Source organism: Pinus tabuliformis, chromosome 9 (assembly GCF_031772625.1).
Source record: "Pinus tabuliformis cultivar Carrire ecotype Pingquan chromosome 9, CPIR1, whole genome shotgun sequence".
NCBI lineage: Eukaryota > Viridiplantae > Streptophyta > Pinopsida > Pinales > Pinaceae > Pinus > Pinus tabuliformis.
Window position 1 is genome coordinate 851,015,171 of NC_142307.1, and position 24,059 is coordinate 851,039,229.

The 24,059-nt window shown below is 39.3% G+C and overlaps 1 protein-coding gene across 1 annotated transcript in view; it reads left to right on the top strand.

The window, feature by feature from the left end:
- LOC149151459 (gamma-tubulin complex component 4-like) overlaps positions 1–24,059 on the top strand; it is a gene marked incomplete at its 5' end in the record, with an annotated part of 418,255 nt that overhangs the window by 244,705 nt on the left and 149,491 nt on the right. The window lies entirely within an intron of this gene.

A 24,059-nucleotide genomic window follows, 5' to 3' on the forward strand; every position in this document is an offset into this window, starting at 1 on the left:
TTTCCTCGGAGCTTTGACAAGGTGTATCAACCTGTACATCATCTTAATGTGATGGAGCTTCCTTGCTCATCGACTTACCATATCCCAGATGATGTTTATCTGCTGGAGCAATTGACGAATACGAGATTCCTCAATAATCGAATCCCACCTTTGGTTGTTACAAAGAATCACAGTGGTATCCAATGTAAATCCAAACAGTTCACTGAAGAGCTTTCGCAACCAGACTGCCTCACATGAGGTTATGCTAGCAACAATATATCCTGCTTCGGCGGTGCTCAAAGCCACCGACTTCTGCTTCCTGCTCATCCAGGATATCGAAGCAGATCCCAAGGTGAAATAGTACCCGGAACTGCTCTTACGGTCCACCACACTGCCTGCCCAATCAACATCAGTATATCCAAGTAGTCTCACATCTCCGGCAGTGTATCTTAATCCATGAGAGATTGTGTCCTAAAGACATCTCAGAAGATTCTTGGCATCAATCCAGTGAGGCTCAACCAAATATGAGCTCACAATGCTAACTGCAAAACATATGTTCGGACGGAGGTTCACCAAGAACATCAATGCGAATGAGTTTTTGAAACTCAGAGGCATTTCCCAAGTCTGGTCCGACATCACTACCATATAACTTCCAAAAGTTAAGATCCTCGAGGTAGTCACAGGCTTGCAGTCCATCATACCGAATCTTTCCAATATATTTACCACATATTTTCCTTGAGATAGGAAAATTTCCCTTGGCTTCTGCTACACTTCAAGTCCTTGGTCCTTCAATTCAAATTCAGAAGCCATCTCCCTCTTACATTTGTGAATGAGAGGGTTTGCACCTGTTAGAAAGAGGTCATCCACATACAACACCAGTATGAGAGGCTTGTCATCTTCAACCTTAAAGTAAAGGTTAGGATCAGCTTCACTCCTAGTGAATCCCAGCTTCATCAAGTAGCTATCGATCCTCTCATACCATGCTCGGGGTGCTTGCTTCAGCCCATAGAGAGCCTTCTTCAACCTGCATACATGAGATTTTCAATCATAAATCTCAAATCCTTCAGGTTGCTCCACATAGACCTCTTCTTTGATAGAACCATGCAAGAACGCGGTCTTAACATCCATCTGATGTAGGTTCCATCCTTGTGAAGCCACAAGGGCTATGATCAAGTGGATGGTCGTATATCTAGCAACAGGTGCAAATATCATAGTCTATACCTCCCTTCTGGGATAAACCACGAGCAACAAAATGAACCTTATACTTTTCCATACTTCCATTTGCTGCATGCTTTATCTTGTAAAGCCATTTTGAAGTAACAATTGTCTTGTCCAGGGTCTGGGAACTACTTCCCAGACATCATTCTCCATAATAGACTCATATTCTATGGTCATAGCATCCTTCCATAGTTAATGCTTGATGACATCTGAGAATGATGAAGGTTCATTTTGTATGATCGTGCTCATGATGGTCAGGTATCCCTGATACCTGTTAAGTTTCTTACTTTGATGGAAGGTTCCTCAGGGTGCAGCATGTCCTTCAGCATCATCAAGTATCCCCCTAAGCCATGAAGGCCTCTTCCTAGAAGAGGAAGGCTCATGTGGATGAGGATCAATCGGATCCATGGGTTCTTCTACATCAGGCTTTGATTCATCATCCTTTTCTTTCGGTTCCCTGGTGTCGGCTTCTTGAGAGCTACTCAAAGTCAGCAGATTGTCCAACCTGCTGAGAGCCATATCTTTGTCAAAGGTGACATCATGACTAATCACGACTTCCCTTTGACCGGTGGTGAACATTTCTTCAAGAGTTTAGGAACCCATTGCTTGATGAGGGCATCAATTTTGTACATATACGGTGGTGATTGTAGTTTCAGCCCATAGAAACTTTGGAAGTTTTTGATCATGTAGCATGGCCCGGGCAGCTTCCATCATCGTGCGGTTCTTCCTTCCTGCCACACCATTCTGCTCAGGAGTATGTGGTGTAGTAGTCTCCCTAGTCTCCCTCTTAATGCCAGCCTCAGATATGCTTGAGTGAACCAACTGTAATATATCGGAGGTCTTGCTTTGGCTTGAGGGAAATGGTCCCCTTTTTCAGCTTTCCTTCGACACATCCCGAACATACACCTTCTTTCTCTACTTGGAATTTGGGCATCCTTGTTACCATCTGTCTTACATCGGGTAGAGCTTTGTAATGAAGGTGGGCAAACCTCCGATGCCAAAGTTCGGACTGAAGAGTTGTGTCACAAGACATGACACCTAGCGGATTTCCATTGACCTGATATAATGAATCAACGCTAAACCCAAGAGTAAAGGCATCTTTAATATTATTTTTCCATATACATACCTTGCCATTGCTGAAGGTTACCTTGTAGCCTTTGTCTTCCATTGCCGAGATGGATGCTAGGTTCTTTTTGAGGTCAGGTGCATTTAATACATCCTGGACTTTCTAGCCTTCTTGAGTGGTTGTCCTCTTCCTCGATCCCTAGCTCTCCTCTTACCTTTGCTGTTGAGTTTGTCATTCCTTTGATTTGCCATCAGAGGGATTTTGATCATCGTCCCGGTGTGAGTCCTTTCTATCAGGGCACTCCCTAGCATAGTGACCTGCTTTATCGCAGATGTAACATCATCCTTTTCTTCCACCCTTAGGTCCAGACTTTTCTTTTGATTTAGTCTCGGAATTATTTCTTTTCTTAGCGTGAGAAGAAAAGGCAGCAGGAGGACCTTTAGGCATGGGCATCTCTTGCTCTTCTTCCCTTGTTTCTTCTTGAATGCATCTAGCCATTAATTCCTTGAAACCAGGAATTACATTATAGTTCAGAAGAGTAGTCCTGAACATGTACCATTCGGATGGTAATCCTCCAAGAGTCGTGAGTGCCATTTCCCAGTCTATCGTAGATTTCCTTGGGGGTGTCCAGTTCAGAGATGTAGGACACCAAGTGCTTGTCGATAGAGTCCCGGATGATCTTCTATTTTGACTTCTTCGATTTTCCATTTGTTCCATGCAGTAGCGGATGCATTTGATGGGGGCTCAACAATATTGCTTCTTACATGGTCCAGCACTCCTTGATCTTCTAAGGTTAGATCTATAGACATCTTCCATGCGTGATAGTCATCTTTCTCACGGAGCTTGTCTTCGGCAGGAAAGAGTGTTGAGGACCTCATAGTTCTTTTAGGATAGCCTTGCCAATCTTCTCTACGATGATTGCTCTTGCTCTTGCTCGGGCTTTGTCTTCACCTCAGCTCTGATTCCATGTTAAGTTATGGTATGTTCTATGCTTATAACAGGTTACTTCTTTTCCTTATTATATTCCAAAGATTAGCAATCACACGTACATAAAATAAAGTGCAGATAGAACATTAAACGATCGACAGAAAACAAGCCAAGACAAAGAGACACAAGATGTGGCGGCTAGCTAGGGACAAACCCCACAATGTGTGGGGAAACCCTTTGATCAAATCTTCTTTTATCTTCAATAATTCAGCAGAGAGAAATAGTACAATAAATCTGATTCATATCAGCAGTAGCAAACCCTAGATCAATAGCATCAACATTAGCGGGGTCATTATCAAACTAGGGCAGACGATATCTTGCAAACCGTTCGTCGGATTGACTTCATTCCACCACCAAAAGTTGCGGCTTTCAGAGGAGGTTCAAATGAACCTACAGTGCAGTTCCAAAGAGGAGATCTTCTAGGCCACGCAGGTCAATCTTTACTTCTGCAGTTGCAGCTTCAGTTTCAGCAGTTTCCGGCTTAAAACTAGGGCAGTCGATATCTTGCAAACCGTTCATCGGATTGACTTCATTCCACCACCAAAAGTTGCGGCTTTCAGGGGAGGTTTAGATGAACCTACAGCGCAATTCCAAAGAGATCTTCTAGGCCATGCAAGTCAATCTTTACTTCTGCAGTTGCAGCTTCAAATTCAACAGCTTCCGGCTTCACATTTGTGAGAGAGAGACCCATTTCAGCGCAGTAGAGAAGAGACTCATTTTTGCGTAGTAGAGAGAGAGAGAGATGTGATGAAATGAGTGAGTCCAAATGAGGAAAAGTCCTCTTATATTTATACACAACGTTGGTGGGTGAATAGATGCGACTGTTGGGCTTCTGAGCCTACATGAGTTGTAGGTCGGCTTGATAATAATTCCATAATCAAAATAAATTCATATCTCCATGAATACTTATCGGAATCGGATGATCTTTATATCAATCCTACACCTCTCGACGAGAGGAATCTAATAAAAATATTATCAGCCATGAATAAGATGACCCACATGAAGTTTTGCCCTGGTTGCCAATTTTAACACTCACAGATGCTTTATTGATGTGGGGATTTTCCATTCCTTAATGGCTTTAATTTTGCTAGGGTCAACCTTAATACCTTCATGAGATACAATATGACCCAGATATTCCACCTCTTGTACTCCAAATAAACATTTGGAGCTTTTTGCATATAGTTGTTTCTCCTCCAATAGTTTGAGCACCCTGTCAAAATGTTGGACATGTTCCTTCCAGGACTTGCTGTAGATTAGTATATCATCAAAAAATACTAACACAAATTTCCTAAGGAAGGGTTTGAAAATGGAATTCATCAAACTTTGAAATGTAGAAGATGCATTGGTAAGGCCAAAAGACATGACCAAAAATTCATAATGACCCGCATGAGTTCTAAATGCTGTTTTTGGAATGTCTTTAGTCTTCATTATGATTTGATGATATCCTGAATAAAGATCCAACTTGGTGAAGTAAATTGATCCATGCAATTCATCCAATAATTCATCAATGACAGGAATGGGAAATTTATCTTTAATATTGAGCTTGTTGAGCTCCCTATAATCCGAACACATGCACCATGATCGATCCTTCATGTGCACCAATACTACTGGAGTAGAGAAAGAACTTTGACTAGGTTGAATTATACCACTCTCTAGCATTTCTGCGACCATACGTTCAATTTCAATCTTTTGGGCACATGGATATCTGTAAGGCCTAATGTTTGGAGGAACACTTCCTGGAGTCAAATGAATAGCATGATCATGATCACGAATAGGTGGGAGGCTTTTGGGAGTCTCAAATACCTTGGAATGATTGCCCATGACTTTTTGGAGATCTGGAGAAATAGATGATTTCGACGTGGGAACCTCTAGCGAACATAATTGTGCAATTACGCCTCGTTTTTCTTTTTTTAGATGCTTTGTCATTCTGTTAGAGTTGATTATCTTTCCTGGTTTCCCCGCGATACCCCTTAATTCAACTTCCTTTCCTTCCGAAAAAAATTTCATGAAAAGTTCTTGAAAATTAAAAGCTATCATACCCAAAGATGGTAGCCATTGGACTCTTAGTACAACATCAGCACCATCCATCTAAATGGAAAGCATTGGGTTATTCAATACATATGCTCCCATGGATAGCTTGATATTATGGCATTTTCTAGAGAAATTTATGGTTCCTCCACTTGCAACCATCACTTGACACTTTGGTGCTGGATATAGGAAGAAATTCAATTCCTTGGCTATCTTACAGCGAATAAAACTATGGGTATTGCCCGAATCAATCAACACTATTACCTTTTTCTTCTTGATATGTCCTTCTATCTTGATAGTTTGAGGAGTGGTAATTCTGGCCAATGCATTACAAGATATGGTTAGATTCATTTCTTCTTTCTCTAGGGTTTGTTCCTGGTGTATATCCTCATCTTTTGATGTTTCTTGTTCCTTTTCTTCCTCCTCTTCATAATCTATGTAAAATAATTTCTTCTCAGCGCACTTATGACATTTAGTGTATTTGTTATCACAACTGTAACAAAGCCCTTTTGCTCTTTTTTCTTCCAATTGTTGTAGTGTCAATCTTGTAGGTTGTGGAAGGCTAGGGGCAATAATACTTCCATCTTTATAGTTGTGAGTCATAGGCTTCCTTGTTTCAATAATTTTTCTTTCCATTTTTCTTTCCAACCTGAATGCCTTCTCCGATGAATCAGGTTCCCAAAGGCGAATCTCATGTTGGATATTTTCCTTTAAAGTCCCTATGAACACATCAATCCTATGTTCCTCTGGAATATCTTTTACCTTTATATTCAATTTTTGGAAGTTCTCAATGTGCTCCATCATTGAACCCTTTTGTTTGAGATTTATCATTTGGCTAAAAAAGGTGTTGCTATTTGTATCCTCATAATGTGCTATCATTTTTTCTGTAAAAATTGCCCAAGTGACAATCTGTTTACTAGAGCAAAGTCATCGATACCATACAAACTGATTTGGTTCCAAATATAAAGTTGCAATGCATACTGTTTGTGTGTTTTGCACATTATGGAGATCGAAATATTACTCCATCTGTAGTATCCATGATACGGGATCCTTGCCATCAAATTTCCTCATATCAATCTTTGGAACATGGTGGGTCTTGAATCCAACGTTAGAGTTTATGAAATCATGATTAACATTTCTTTTGTTCTCATTATGAGTTTCCTCTACTACATTTTCGCCATTAGGAAGCATTTCTTATAGCAACTTTGCCAAACCTCCTTTCAAACCTTCCATGTCTTTCTTAAAATCTTCAATGTTTACTTCTAAACCATCCATCTTAGCTTCCACGCCTTTCTTTAAACCATCCATCTTAGCATCTATTACTTTTTGCGAGAGTGAATTTTGTTGCACTTGGTCTCGTAATTTTGATATATCATGTTGCATTTTTTCCTCTTCTTCATGAGTCATGCTAGAGCTTTCAAGTTGCTTATTAGGTGTTTCCATTTTCTTTCTTCGGAGCATCAATTAATGATAAGTATGCTTCACGATGCCCTTTGAATTCCTTCAAACTAATTTTTCAAACCAAACTTATGCAAAATTTAAAAAAAAATACATACATTTTTTCACTTTGTAAGAGCTCGATATTGAATTTGAAGTGTTCACTTGGACCCTTGATTTGTAAGCTTATTCACTCATTGGCACTAATTAATTGTTGTATTGGAAGGTGAGGACATGCATTAGTTCTTATACAAGATTGCAGGTGGGTCTTCGCCTTAGGTTTGGCCTCCCTATACGTGATCCAACCCTCCAAAGGGTCATGATGGCACTTGTAGGGTGAGTGTTGAGAGCCATTGGCCTCCTCCACAATAGAGCATTAATTTCCATACCATGGGATTCGTCAAAACCACATTACGCTTGCTCGTACCCTAGTCATGCAAGGATGATGATGCACTTGGACCACATTGCCCAGTCAATCAATACTTGCACCAGGCACTTGGCATTTTATCCAGGCCCCAGGGCCCAGATGTTGTTTTGTCCCACCTAGGGACATATGGGAGGGATTGTATCGTCATCCCAGCCCTCATTGATAGAGTATCAACATGTTTGATCCAATTAGAGACCCATGAGACCATTTAATGTGCCCCACAACCATTTGGAAGCACCATAAAAGTTTTGGTTGGAAACCAAGGGGCCAATTCTTGGTCATCAATTTGAGAGCTCTCTTCTTCATTTTGGCACATGAGGGACATTTATTTGCCTTCCAATGACCCTTTGCACCATGGTTCTATCATTTCAGCCTCATTAAGAAGGCTTATTTTATACTTTTGAGCTATTTGGTGGATTTGTCACCAATCATATTCTTATTTTGCACATTAAAGTTTTTTTAAGGGGCTTATTAGGGTAATTAGACTAAATCGAATCCCTTGAGGCTCATATAAATTGAAGAGACCTCATTTGTATTGATCATCATCACTTGGATTTCGATTTCTCTTGTGAAAAGAACTCAAACCTGCAATTTTGGACGAAATTTGGATGTTGGGATGCACTTTGACATTTGGAAAGTTTTCGCTATCTTTCTTGGAGCTTCTTTTTGCAATGTTAATGGATGGATATACTCTCATTGTCTTGTAAGTGCTTTTTGATGCTATATTTTACCTTGTTTAATGTCTAATGTATGGAATTTCGTTTCATGATGATTAATGTGCCCTAATTCAATACGAATTTGTGAGAACATTAAAATTGTTGGAAGAATTGCATGCATTACTCATAGGCAATGATGAAAGAATGTTCCTAGAGGTCAATCTTGTGTATTGCATCCTTGAAACTCCATTAAACATTGTCATCGAAGTATAAAATCCTCTTGTAGTTGTGTTGTTGCCTCCATTAGGGCTAGCGAAGTTGCATAGGTCTCCTTGATAGAGCGAAAATCATCAAATCAAAGTAAGCCTTGACTCCATATTTCCCAATAGACAGGCACTGGTCTAGAAATCCTTGGTGATCATATCACTTAACGAAACATCATTATCTCACCTTCTTTTCTTCTCCTCATTCTTCGTCCCTTCAAGAATAGGTAGCCCCTCTAGGGCTTGGTGCGAAATTCCCTAGGAGTGAGATCTCACAAAACTAATCCGATAGTCTTCTGCGTTGGTGTTTCTTCTAGGTCTCCTCCAGTTTTGGGGTCATTCTCACAGTTGAATTTCAAGATATTTGATGCCCTAGCCTTTGTACCAAGTGGGAACCCTTGAAGCTGCCTTGACTTGGGGATTTCTTGAAGGTTTATGCTTAACTACTTGTTGAAGTACATCATACAAAGCCTTTTCTCTTAACTACCCTGGCCTTGGATGAACCCATACTTTGGCATATACATCAACCCTAGGTCTCGTGTAGCTATCTATTACAAGGGGTTTTTCGTGGAAATCCTTTCTAGCTTCTCCCAAAGCTTGCATCTTTGTTGAGCCTTTCCATTGAATGAGCCACCTTGCCTCACTTCAAACTTATCCTAGGAATATCTATCACAAGTGAGGGATACTGGGACTCCTCCCGTCGGTGAAAATCCGAGAAGAGAAGGGGACATAGGCTGTGGTGACAGTGGGCCTTTGTCCCAAATTGTTGCTGTGCCCTCGTAGTTTTTCCCTTTAGGTTCCCTCTTAGAAACCTTGCTAGTTTGTGCGGTAACGGGACCATTAGATTTGTCTTCACTGGCCCACAAAAATTAGTTAGCTTGTTGTGGTCGCAGATTCAAATTTCAAATTTGTGAGCACCAGCTTTTCACTTTGTGGACTTGTAACATTTGTTTATTTATAACAGGGGTTTCATCTTATGTCAAACTCCTATGAATCTTTATCCTGCCTCCATTTTGATGTTGCTGTTACACATATAGAAAATTTTATTGATATAATGATTAGAATTTCAGTTCCCGTGCACAATTTAAATGTAGATGGAGTGATTTGTTAATTGAGCATTCATATTAACAAGGCATTCTAACTGTCTACAACAATTTTGGTATAGAAATGACAAAATAGTATAAGCCTAGAAACAAAATATCTATTTATATGCTGCAGAAACTAGGAGTTGCAATTGGGCACTACAAGCCGATCCAACTACAAGTTCAAGGAAAGGTGAGTCATTTTCCATTCGAGAAGGAAGGAAAGACGACATCCATTGGTAAGGTGAATCTTAATCCTCTTGGCATTACAGTTCAACGATTCCAACTTGTAATCAACAACCTATCAATGAATTTCTTGATTTTTATGATGGGTTGCATTAGAATAAGACAACAACACTAGAGAATATTAAGATGATGAATGATCACAATCAGCTTGATGTGAACATGCAGCCTGCTTCACAAAGTGGGGATATTTTCAAAATTACACATGATGATAAAATATGTTGACCTTGAGAGGCTGTTGGACTCTTTAAGGTCTGCAACACAACCATCAGAGATTGAGCTAGAAAGGTTGAAATAATCTTGATCTGTTTATCGTTAATGAAGAACGGAGTTTGCACATCTTGTGAAGGTTTTAAAAAGCCGAAAGAGAAGGCTGGAAGCTTCAAAATAAGATAGAGTATGTAGGAGGAGAGAAATCAAGGAAACAAAAAGAGAAAGTAGCAAATTTGCAGGGTGATATTGGTAAGTCAAATAAAAAATAAATTGTTGTAAGGTTCAAATTACCACGGGAAAGAAAACACGTCAAAATTACGAATGGCAAAATGGGTCCATAGGTCCTAGGGGTTGAACCTACGCTCTGATACCAAGTGTAGGGACCTTCCCTATGATGCCATTTACACATGTATATATTGATTTTTTTTTTTAATTACAAACTAAACTCAAGACAATAGAAACAAGTTATTAGATACATGAAACCATGCTCATATTTTATTAACAAATAAGTGGTGCAGTCTAAGTTATTGTATTGCAAATAATAAGCAAATAAAGGTTTCCTTTTAAAACTAATCATCCATTAGTAACATCCAATATGAGAATCACATAATAATTAGAGGCACATCGCACTGAGAATCATATAATTTTTTTTAAGGCACATACATCAATAGTCCATAGATTTACAATTATACCTCATATCCTTCACTTTCACAATATGATAATTGTATACAATAAATAAGCATGTAAGAAAACTTTACGGAAACCCAAGATACCGTGTACCAAAGGGGTCGAGTCTCGATCACAACTTTGTTGGTTCTTCCGCTACCTTGTTGCTTTCCGCGTACACGTGTGAAGGATATTGCGTCTTGACCGAACATTGTTAACTCATCAGTTGACCTCCCGACTTACTCCTTGGGTACTCTTCTTCCTCAAGGATCCTTGAGCTGCAATGGGGCTGTAAACTAGAAAATGGAGAAGAGCACTCTTGGCTCAAGAGTTCTCTCTCTAATGGCCTCCACTAGACCAAACTCATTATAGACTCAATAGTCACTATCACAATAGCATTATGCAATTCATCCAATAGTAGGACAAAATGTGATCCTTCTCCCATAGCTTGTTCCTTCTTTTATAGGAGGCTTCATAGGTGACACTTGTCACTTCATGCAAAAACAATTATTTTTATTAATCTAAAATTTTGATTATTCACCCATCCATGTGTCAGCCTCTCACCAAGGCTCTCCTAAATTATTTACTTAAATTATTATTAAAAAGCATAATTTCCCTCACCCCAACATGACTCCCTATTTCTTCTCCTACTTGTCTCTTGATCCCCCCTTTCTAATCCCTTGTGTTCATTACTGAAGTTAATTGGTAAGTCTCATATTTGGTTCCCCAACTACACCCTAGCTTATTTCAAGTTGATCTCTTGGACAAAGATCTTTATGTTGTAACTAGGTTCGGTCTTCATAATTGTAATTGAAGTCAAAATGTAATATATTTGTCAAAATAAAAGCAAAAAGAATTTTTATTATTATTGAATTGACTTATTAAAGCATGGGTTTCATGCTTGGGTCAAATGTATAGGTGAGGCCTTCATTGTAGGCTTTAGGTTATTGTCAAAATCAGTTTGTGAAGACTCCTCCATCCATCAAAGTCTCCTTGCTATTGAAAGAATGTTCATCAAGTCGGCTTCCATAATGTGATCACATGTTGGCCTATGTAGACACAACTGTTCGGATACTCATGTCGGCTCAATTATATTGTAAAACCTCTATATATATAAGCATAGGGTCTTCACATTAACTTCACCACAAAGAAGTTCAGATAGGGATTTTAGAGACATATGTTTCAGTGTCTTTACAGTGAAAAGTTCATATATCACAGTGTGCATAGTTCGGAACTTCGGATGACTTCAGCTCAGTGCTATTTCAGAAGGAGAGGTTCATTGTCATTACAAAGATGAACTCGCATTACAGTGACTATAGGATTTGGTGCTATCACAGTGACCTCAATTCAGTGCTCTCACATAACCACAGTGATCTCAATTTAGTGCTCTCACATAACCACAATAACCTCATCTCAGTGCTAGTACAGTGACTTTGGTTTGGTGCTATTACAGGGGTGCTTTCACAGTATCTCGGTGCTATAACAGTAAACAAAGGAGCTCAGATTGGTTGCAGAGGTGATCTCTTCAAAGACCAGTGTGAAGAAGGCTGACTGCTACAGGAGCAATAGAGTTGAAGCATGACAATGATGACTTGATGGATGGAGGAAGTCTCGAGTCTAAGTTGTAAGGGTGTTGGTTATCTTGAATCTACTGAAGGAAAAATTTTGACTGGGTTTCCCCCTAGAGTGGGGTTTTGCCCTGACAACGTGCCTACCTCTTGTGTTCTCTTCTATTTGTTGTGAAAATTCTATTACTGCAGCAACTGATTTATTTTACCTACTTATTTTCCAATAAGTTATTTATGAAATCCCTTCAGTAAATATTAAAATAAATTCTACTGCAGATATCACACCAGAATACATAAACAAATACATGCACAAGTATCAAACACATCAACGTAGATATTTTTGGACAATTGTCCCTAGAAAAACCCAATGCGGGAAAACTGGTGTAAAAGAGGAGGATTTTATTAATCAACGATTCTTGAGTACAACTAGGGTGCCAAACTGACTCACCCAACAGAGATAAATCCTTCGGCGCCACCCCTAGGCTTAACGTCTATCCAACTAGCCTCTGTGCAGCTCCTAGACCCTCTGCCTCTCTACATTAGCAGTTGGCCTCTCTGCGTCACCCATGCAAGCCCTCCAGTCACTGCGTAGTCCAGCTGCCTTTGCGTGGCTCCCTCTCGCTTTGCGTCTGCCTCTTTGAACTTTGCGTTGGTCCTCCGGCACTGTCCCTACCTCTCTGTTACATACCCGCTACCTCTTGCTGCAATCCACTCTTCTAGTTCGAATTTCTTAGCAAGCCCCACTCCAAAAATTGAACTGACTGGTCTCCCTCAGTATATCTCCAATCGACCCTCAAGCCTTCTCTTATACTTTTCCTATTGATGAATCAACGACGGAGATTAAGTCCCTAATCAATTGCTAAGATTAAAATAGACTTGATCTTTGTCTCTTAGAAGCTTCTCATTAGACTTAGGAACTCATTAAAAATATGAATTATTTCAATAACTCTTCATTCGGATGGAATTTTCCAAAATGATTTCTAGGTCATGGAGATCTCATGTGCTTTAGCCTCTTCACTAATTTTCATGGCTAGAGCACATCCGATGCTACCCTAAACAACACTCCCTCTTAGCAAGGACTGTGCTCTAGTAATACTCCACAACTGAGCATCACCCTTATCATCTGGCACCAGTACCTGTGCTGATGTTTCTTGTATTGCTGCCCATGGCTCTACCACTGCCACTGCTACATCTGTACTACAACTCCCTCTGCATTCGTGCTGCTGCTGGTCCTTCCTCCCAACACTGCATCTGCACTGCAACTCCCTCTGCATCCGTGCTGTTGTTGGTCCTTCCTCCCAACACTGCATCTGCACTGCAACATCATACCCATTTCTGCTACTAAAATGGATTCTTTATCATCCCCATCTTCTCCCTAAAATAGGCAAACTTATTTCTTCCAAGGGCCTTGTTAAGGATGTCTGACACCTGTTCTCCTGTAGGAGTGTAGCTCAACTGTACAGCTCCTCGTTGGACACAGTGTCTGACAAAGTGACACTGAATATCAATGTGCTTTGACCGATCATGAAATACTGGATTCTCAGAGAGCTTGATGCAACTTTGATTATCACACACGATCCTGGTCGCTTCCATCCTTCTTCTGAATAGGTTCACAAGCAGTTTTCTATCCATATGGTTTTTCACAAAGCTGTGCTAGCGGCCATATGTTCTGCTTCAGTTGAGCTCAAAGCTACAGATTTCTATTTCCTACTGCACCAAGAGGTCATTCCCGATCCAATGTTGAAATAGTACCTAGAGGTACTTTTCCGATCCATTGAACTTCCAACCCAATCTGCATCAGTAAATCCACTCAATCTGATATCCTTACTCCTGGTGTACAAGAGTCCATAATCGATTGTTCCCTGTATATATTTGAGAACATGTTTGGCTGCTGCCCAATGCGCCCTCTTCGGTTCCACCATGAACTGACTGAGGGTGTTGACAGCGTAACAAATGTCTGGCCTGGTATTGACCAGATACATCAGGGACACTATGAGCTGCCTATATAAGGTGGGATCAACATCCTTGTCTTCTGATGCATCAATTTTCTTCCAGTTGGTGATCATTGGAGTAGCCATAGGCCTACAGTCCTGCATTGTGAATCTCTTTAGAATTTCTGTAGCATATCTCCCTTGTCCAAGGAAGATATTCCCCTTCTGCTGCCAAACTTCCAACCCTAGGAAATAATGCATCTGTCCCAAATCCCTCATGTCGAATTCTGTGGCTAGATTCTTCTTGCAGTCCGCAATGAGCCTGGATGATCCTGTCAGGAAGAGATCATCCACATATAATACTAGGACTCAAGGCTCATTCTCTACAACCAGATAGTAGAGATTTGGATCTGCGTCACTCTTGACGAACTCCATCTTCTCCAAGTAGCCATCAATTCGACCATACCACGCTCTAGGTTCCTGTCTGAGCCCATACAAGGCTTTCTCCAATCGGCATACATGAGACTTCTTCTCATGTGTCTCAAAGCCTTCTAGCTGTTCAATGTATTCTTCCTCTTCTATTACCCCGTTCAAGAATGCCGTTTTGACATCCATCTGATGAATCTCCCATCCCATCCGTGCTGCAAGAGATATCATGGTTCTAATAGATGTATACCTAGCTATTGGGGCGAAGGTCTCTTCGTAGTCAATTCCTTCCTTCTGAGCATACCCCTTAGGTACAAACCTGGCTTTGTATTTTTCCACATTGCCATCTGCAACATATTTAATCTTGTAGATCCATCTCAAACCTACCATTGATTTGTCTTGAGGCCTAGGCACTACTTCCCAGACATCGTTCACCATTGTAAAGTTGTATTCCTCTACCATTGCATCCATCCATACTTGATGTTGAGCGGCCTCCTGAAAACTGGAAGGCTCCCCATCTTGAGCTACTAATGCTTGATATCTATCTGGCTGTTTTCGCTCCCTTTTATTGTTTCTTGGTGCACCGATGAAATCTTTTGCATCCCGCAAAATTTGTCGAAGTTCTCGGCTTGTTCTTCCTCTGGTAGCAGGTGCATCTGTTAGCTCCCCCTCTTCCTGTGATTCTTCCTATTTTGAGGAAGAATTCTTGGCTTCCGTTGGTTGAAGTGGTTTGACCAAAGGCTCATCTTTTGACTGTTCTTTGGAAGGCTTTTCTCAAGATTTTCTGAAGGCCCTATCTTCTATGAACTTCACATCTTGTCGAACTACTACCTTCTTGCTCCCTGGAAGATAGATTCTATATGCCTTAGCGTTCTCGCTATATCCCACTAGATATCCTTTCTCTACTGTTTGATCTAACTTCTTCCTTTTCTCCTCGGGTATACGACAATATGCTAAACTCCCAAATATCCTGAAATGGCCGACTTCAGGTGTTTTCCCGCTGAAGACTTTCTCTAGAGTAATCTTGCCCAATGCCCTATGAGGAGTTCTATTCTGGACATAGGTCGTCGTGTTGCATTCTTCTGCCCACAGAAATTTTAGCATATCTTGATCATATATCATGGCCCTAGCTGCTTCCACGATAGTCCTGTTCTTCCTTTTTGCTCCTCCATTATGCTCTGGATTGTAAGGAGTTGTCTACTCTCTTCTGATGCCCTCCCTAGCGCAAAAATCAGTGAAGTCCTTATCGACATCTTCTCCACCATTGTCCAAGCGCAAAACTTTTATTTTCTTCCCTGTCAGATTCTCCACCAGAGCCTTGAACTCTTTGAATCGACAGAAAACCTCGTCCTTGGTTTTCAGAAAATAAATCCAAGTTTTCCTGGAGTGGTCATCAATGAAGGTGACGAAGTATTTGGCACCACTAAGAGCTTTAGTGGACATTGGTCTGCAGATATCTGAGTGTGTCAATCCTAGCACACTCTTGGCCCTGTTTTTACTTCTAGGAAATGCTGCTTTGGAATACTTGCCCAGAGCATATCCTCTGCATACATCATCTCATTCTATATTGAGACCTGGAACTCCTGTTACATTTTTCTTGAGAATTCTTAGAGCCCCATGGTGCAAATGTCCCATTCTTCTGTGCCATAGTTCATTCAATTCCTTGTCTCCATTATTGCCTATCAGTGCCATTGGTGATTCTAGATGTAACCTATACAACCTATTACTTCTGATTCCGCTTTGCACTTTATTTTTCCAACTCGGGTGTTTGACGTATACTTTCTCCTTAATGAAGAAAACGTCATAGCCCTTGCTTTGAAGTTGCGATACGGAAAGTAAGTTCATCCCCATTCCTGGCACATGCAGGCTTGCAGCACATTGGTAGCACATAACTGCTCTCCCTTTTATGTTTGAAAAACTATGGTACCCTTCCCTACTAGAGTGCACTTTGCCTTATTCCCCATGGTGATTTGAAAATTCATCTTTTCCTCCTGATAGTCTGAGAAACATTCCCGGATTCCTGTCATATGCCAGGAGGCTCCACTGTCTATATACCCTTTAGTAAATATTAAAATAAATTCTATTGCAGATATCACACCAGAATACAGAAACAAATACATGCACAAGTATCAAACACATCAACACAGATATTTTTGGACAATTGTCCCTAGAAAAACCCAATGCGGGAAAACCGGTGTAGCAGAGGAGGATTTTATTAATCAGTTTTTCTTGAGTACAACTAGGGTGCCAAACTGGCTCACCCAGTAGAGATAAATCCTCTGGCGCCTACCCTAGGCTCAACGTCTGTCTAGCTAGCCTTTGCGCAGCTCCTAGACCCTCTGCGTCAGCCTCTGCCTCTCTACATTAGCACTTGGCCTCTCTGCGTCACCCACGCATGCCCTCTAGTGACTGTGCAGTCCAGCTGCCTCTACGTGGCTCCCTCTGGCTTTGCGTCTGCCTCTCTGAACTCTGTGTTGGTCCTCCGACACTGTCCCTGCCTCTCTGTTACGTACCCACTACCTTTTGCTGCGATCCGGTCTTCTAGTTCAAATTTCTCAGCAAGCCTCGCTCCAGAAATCGAACTGACTTGTCTCCCTTAGTATATCTCCAACAAACCCTCAAGCCTTCTCTTTTACTTTTCCTATTGATGAATCAATGACTGAGATTAAGTTCACTAATCAACGACTAAGATTAAAAAAGACTTGATCTTCATCTCTTAGAAGCTTCTCATCCTTATCTTTATTAATACCCATTAATATTTTTATTTTCCTAAGTTTAGACATAGGAACTCATTAAAAATATTAATTATTTTAATAACTCTTCATTACGATGGAATTTTCCAAAACGATTTTTGGGTCTTGGAGATCTCATGTGCTTTAGCCTCTCCACAAATTTTCATGGCTAGAGCACATCCGATGCTATCCGAAATCAATGTTTGTTGCTTGGGATTAGTCTTGATGATATGGAAGGATAAATTGAATGAAAGAATAATAATAATAAACCATCACAAGATAATTTCATAATAATAGAAATCGTTTAACTGCCACTATTTGGATTTCTCATCATGGAATCAGGGCTATGGTCATGGTCAAAGGAAGTTTGGAGACCACTTATACTATCTTTGAGGTATTCTCAAAGATAGGTTCTGTGTGATGAAGCCAACTTAAGAAGGAAGGTATACCTCACTCCACAGAAATTGGGTCAGTCAAGTCTCAGAATAGTCACAATACAATAAAGATGTGACTTCGCTATACTTTGCAGAGAAAACTTTAGTGGAATTAAGTGATAGAACCTCACATTCTACACAGAAGAACAAGCTCGAATTATCTCTGAAATAAGTTCGGTATACTCTTGATGCAATCACAGTAAATCTTGGGTCAGTTTGGTAAATGCGGATTGAGGTGCAATCATTGTTTCGGTCTTGGTGCAATCACTGTAACAGTCTCGGTGCAATCACTGTTTCGATACCACCATAGTGAGAAGATTTCGGTATGTAGGGTTCGGTGCCACCACAATGTGAAGGGTTTGGTGTCAACACAGTAAGAAGGTCTCGGTGCCACCACAGAAATGAAGTCTCGGTGATATTACAATGATAAGATCAAAGCAGTGAAAAATATTTTGTCTTCCACTCATTGAAGGAATGGAACTTGGTACAATTGCCTATGGAGATCTATCAAGTACTAGCACAAGTAAGTATTCCGTACTCAACAAGATGCACTTGCAACAAGTCTAATAAAATCAGAGGTATGTAATTCACAAGGTACATATTTTTGTGAGATTTTAGATTTTTAAATCTTAGATAGTCCTAGTTTACAGTCAGTCTAAGGTAAAAATGTAATCCCTAAAATGATATTCAAGAACCTTAAATCCTTATCTTTATAAGTAATCTAGGATGTCAAGAAAAATCTTAGTATTAATTGGAAGGAAAGATAAATTTGATTTTTATATAAAGGATTCCATCCTCCATTGTTAGAAAATATAGATTGAGAGCTAACATCATATTCTAGGTATCACATATTTTGCCTAGAAGTATTTGTTATAGGTACAAAATATCATGGCACTTCAAGGAGTCCCTACAAGGTTTGTCAAGGAACAAAGGTATGCCTTAAACTACAAAACATTGATTTCTTTATAATAAATGTTTATTCATTTGATAATCTATTACTAACATTGTTATGTCTAGCTATATTGAATTACAATGATTCTTGTTTTGGGTGATTCATCACTTGATAAATCTACCCTCATATTCTTAATTAATTTTTATAGAACCCTAGATAGGTTCTTTGGAAAACCCTAACCTAAGGGTATGATAATGTTAATGTCTAAAACCCTAAAATTGCTTAGGGTTATTGGGAAATGCTATTTGAAGTTTTTGATGATGTCACATTTCGGGATTTGGTATGATCATGAAAACCCTAACTTGTTAGGGTTGAAATGATGTTGTTTGAAATCCTGAACTTTTGAAGTTTTGGTGTAGTAGGGTTTGATTTACTATGTTGTGTAACCCTAGATATTTAGGGTTTGGTTGGGTCTATAAGCAAAACCCTTGTTATGTATTTAGAGTCTTAGGAATGAAACCCTAGGTATGTGTCCATTTGGTTGAAACCTTAGCCTATTCTAAGTCAGTATATGTCTAACATATTAATATTGCCTAACATATGATGTACTTATGATATGCTGATGAATTCCTAGATATGTGTGTTGACCTAAGTGTTAATGGTCATGAGTCCTAGGGTTTGGAAACAAGTCCTAGTCAAAGTTTGATAGTCGAGGATGATGCTGTTTGGAAAATCTAGGGTTTAGCAACTAAACCCTAGTAGTAGTTAAATTCTCTAGTATGTATAAACCATCAAGAATTTATGAATCTATATAGTGATTGCTAAGAAGTTGTAGATGGAAATCTAGGGTTTACATCAAACCCTAGTAGATGCTAGTCATGATATTGATTAAGCTATGATTGGTTTTGATTGTTGAAGCTCATGTATGAAATCCTAGTGAGGAGTCTAACATATGAATTCTGATAATTGTTAGACACATTACTTGTTTGAATTATTTCTATGGTTTGCTATATGAAAGAACTTGTCATCTCATTGAAAGAATATTGAAACCCTAGATATAATGAGTTTGATATCTTGATGATCTGTTGATGTGATTTAGGGTTTAACTAAACCTGGGCAAGAAGTTGAAATATAGTCTCTTGCTGATTATGTTTGTAAAGTCTAATGCTTCTGCTATTATAAGTTTTTGATATGGATAACTTCATGCTTCTATAATTTTGGTTGTACTTGTTGTCTAAGTTGTGTAGGTACATCATCTTCAAGATGGTGAAGATGATCGTAAGTAAAGTTGATGTGATAAGCATGATATATGAATGACTCTGATAAGAAGGATGGAAGCCATGAAAGATTCTCTGATATCATAAAGAAGAAGTAGAACTCCCTAAGTTAAGAGGGAGCTTGAATGAAAGGAATCTCCCTAGGATAAGAGGATGGTTCTTTGTACAAGAATGATTAGATCCTCTCTGATTAAGAGGGAGTGACGGATATGGTTCTCTACTTCATGTGTCATGCACTAGACCGGGACTAACAACTGTAAGTTTTAGTGAAGGCCATGAGTGAGAGAAAGAAATTAGAATGTATTCTGTAGGGCTGCTGAGAAGCCGGATCGATTTATGAAATATGTTGTTGCATGAGAAGAAGGAAAACAAGCTGCATGGTTGAGAAATATTCTGTCAAAGATTCATTGGCAAAGCTCTAAGTCCTACTATGAAAAGTTGAGAAGAAACATCAAGTTGTCTGGAAGACCTCGAAGGTTTGTATTTGATTATGTACATGTGAAAGTATATTACAGATTGGGGTTGTGTTTGTACAGGTAAATCTCTCGAAGTTTTGATAGCATGCTGGTTGCCGATTAGTTTGATTGGGAGAGATTTTTTGTCCTTGATCTGCTGGCTCAAGGGGTGTTGAGGCTTTGTAAGTGAAGCATTGCCTGGGAGGACATCTGGTTGGCACTTTGTGTTGATGTCAGTTCCCGAAGTAGGAAAGGTGGCATTGGTCATTGAGCTCTGACATGCACCTGGATCCCTGGGTTGGTGGTTAGCAAGTAAGCCTGATGGTACCTAGAGAGGCTGAAAGCTTGAGTCCAACTTAGTGCCACTCGGATAGATTGCCCTAGTCAAGAATCTAGTCCATGGCATTGCAGTGCCGAAATTGAAGATAGACCAATGGATAGATTGCCCTGGTCAGGAATCTAGTCCATGGCATTACAGTGCATAAACTTCTTTGTAGATGATGTGTTTTTTGAGATCTTCCATGTACCTCTATGGTTATATGTAAATATGAATACCTCCCTAGTTAAGAGGGAGTGTTGAACAATGTAACTAGGTTCAATCTTGATAATTTTACTTAAAGTCAAAATGTAATATATTTGTGAGAAGAAAATCTAAAAGAATTTTTATTATTATTGAATTGACTTATTAAAGCATGGGTTTCATGCTTGGGTCAAATGTATAGGTCAAGCCTCCATTGTAGGATTTAGGTTATTGTCAAAGTCAATTTGTGAAGACTCCTCCATCCATCGAAGTCTCCTTGCTATTGAAAGAATCTCCATCAAGTCGGCTTCCATAAGGTGATCACATGTCAGCCTATATAGACACAACTATTCAAATACTCATGTCGGCTCAATTATATTGGACAACCACTATATATACAAGCACAGGGTCTTCACATTAACTTCATCACATAGAAATTCAGATAGGGATTTCAGAGACATATGTTTCGGTGTCTTTACAATGAAAAGTTCAGATATCATAGTGTGCACAGTTCAGATGACTTCAACTCGGTGCTATTTCAGAAGGAGAGGCTCATTGTCATTACAAAGATGAACTCTCATTACAATGAATACAGGATTCGATGCTATCATAGTGACCTCAATTCAGTGCTCTCACTTAACCACAATGACCTCATCTTGGTGCTATTATAGTGACTTCAGTTTGGTGCTATTACAGTGGTGCTTTCACAGTATCTCGGTGCTATTATAATGGTGCTATCACAGTGGATGAAGGAGCTCAGATTGGTTGCAGAGGTGATCTCTTCAAAGACAAGTGTGAAGAAGACTGACTGCTATAGGAGCAATAGAACTGAAGCATGACAAGGATGGATGGGGTAGTCTTGAGTCTAAGTTGTAAGTGTCTTGGTCATCTTGAATCTATTGAAGGAAGAATTTTGATTGGGTTTTCCCCTAGAGTGGGGTTTTTCCCCGACAGCGTGCCTTCATCTTGTGTTCTCTTCTATTTGTTGCTCGGCATGAGTCTTGATAATATGAAACGATAAATTGAATGAAAGAATAATAATAATAAGCCATCAGAAGATAATGTCATAATAAGAGAAATTGTTCAACTGCCGCTATTTGGATTTCTCAACACTTGCCACGTGTAGGTTCTCTCATGAAACTAAATTTCTTAAATTTTAAATTATTATTATTTAATTTCATACATCACCCTCTTTTCTTAATGAGGTTAAACTAATCTTGGATTAATGTTAACTCTATTTCCCCTCCCCTTTTGCTATTAGAATAGTTATATATTTTGGAGTTATTTTTAATGTACATTATCTACCTAAGATTTTCCAAACGTGAGAAGGGTAGAGTTACTCAATTGGCCCAATTTTTATAATTCTTCCTATTTTCCCTTTATCCCAAGGTTTACTCTTGATTTAGTTAATTTGATTCTAAAACCTCTCTTACTACATGGTGTGAATTAGTGCTCATCATTGTATGATTATCAACTCTTAATTATCTTTTAGTTTTTTCTTCTTGATGCCAAGCCTACCAAGTTGGTCGTGCCCTTCAAGAAATTCTCTTGAAGTTAAAAGGGTGCCATGCCACTTGCCCTTCAGGCATCCTGTGACTTTGAGGGGAAAAACTGGGCACGACAACAGAGACCATTGTCTACTCCTATGTCACCCTCTATAGTGAGACTAATGTTGCTAGGGATCAAGGAATCCACTTTGATGCACACCCCCCAATAAATCCTCGTGAGTAACCCAATCAGAGTTTTGCTCCCACAATATCGTGTTTTTCAAGGCGAAGGTATTCCAACACCTTTGAACCCTAAGTCATGGTGGGAGTGCTAGTGGGTGAAATTAGGGACACTGTCCCACCCCTCCCATGAAGTTCCATCTATCTGTACAACCCCATCACCCATGTGTGAGTCGTTCGACCAAGCAACTCACTTATGTCTGCAACCACTAACATGCCATCGATAATCATAGCAAAATATAAATTTGAACTAAATTTTTTTGAGACAATAGTATGTAATTCAATCAAACTAGAGGTTGTCGGTTCATCACATGCAAGTGCATCTGGGTGGTCTCTTGCCACACTCAATAATCATCAGTAATATTTATTCATAATGTTAGTCATCAATATAATTGTGTATGCTAAATCATCATCATGACATAATCATCAACATAATCGCTAATTGTAAGCAAGAAGCTAATGTAAACAAGACAACATAATGAATCCATCATATGATTAGACATAGTCATCAAACAGGTCCATCACAACCATTATCATCATAACATCAAACTAACATATCACAATTATTATCACATCCACTAATAGTAAAAGTCAAATAACCAGATCCTTGACTTGAGGTCTTCAAAGAATAATGTATGATCCCTAAGGCTATATCAAGGCTTATGTAATATTAGGGTAGGTCAACTAGAGTGGGGAACTACGTAAATCATCACTCATGGATTTTGGCCTACTTTAGAGAGCTCAACTTAGCCTTTTGTAAGCTCACTACTTGTGAATATGTGTTCTTTTTGTAGCTATTGCTATTGGAGATTGATTTTTGTTTTGGAGATGCCTTTTGGTATTCAAAGAAGGTATTGGGAAGAATTGTAAGTTTAATTGCAAGTTTTATTATTTTCATGTGATTAATTAATGCTATGGTTTTTTTGTTCCATGTCTAAATGCATATTATTTATGGGAAATCTTAGTTGATTGTTGGATGTGAAATTTATTTTCCTTGAAATCCATAGGGGACCTCCTAGAGAGCTTCCCCTATTTAATTTCATCCCTCACAAAAAAGATAGCTAGTCTTTGCTCAAGTGAAAACAAGGTTTTCCCCCTTACTCCAAACATTAATTCATTTTCTCTTAAATTTAGCTGCAAAGACTCCATCACCCAAGTAGGGATAGGCACTGGTCTCTTTGGTGTTCGTATAAAACTACAAAAACTTCAAAATTTTCATTCGTTTTAGTTTTCTAAGCCCTTCAAGGCAAGCTGCTAGGGATATTTTTAGGGCTGAATTCAATTAGGGCACTGGTAAGTGAATGTTGGAGCTAAAGAGGATTAAATTTAACCTTATAGAGCCGTATCACTCAAAATTTTGCATTTTACATGGTTAAATTTGCCCTAGAAAGGCTGACATCATCTTCTCTAAATAATTCATACCCTAGAAAAACCCTAACCCTAGTTAGGGCTTCAACTTAGGGTTCAATTTGAGGTTTGCTTTCTCCTTTTTTGATTATGTCATTTGCAAATCCTTTGTTTGGTGCATGTATGCCTAGTAATTCCTTTACTAATATACATCTTAAAACCCTAGGTCATATGTGCCTCTTTAGGGCTTGGTATATAATACACCATTCCAATACAAAAGGAATTGTGTCTTTGTCCATTGAAGAGTATCCTTACCTATATTTACATAAGCTTGAGCCATATAACCTAGAATACCCCTTAGGTGAGATCACTAGGAAGCCTCCCTTGTGCAATTCCACTGAAGAGTAGGAGGAAGATTGTTGAGGTGACAGTAGCAATCTCCCTCATTGTTGCAACATGGTCTAGCCTTTTCCTTGTGAGTCCTC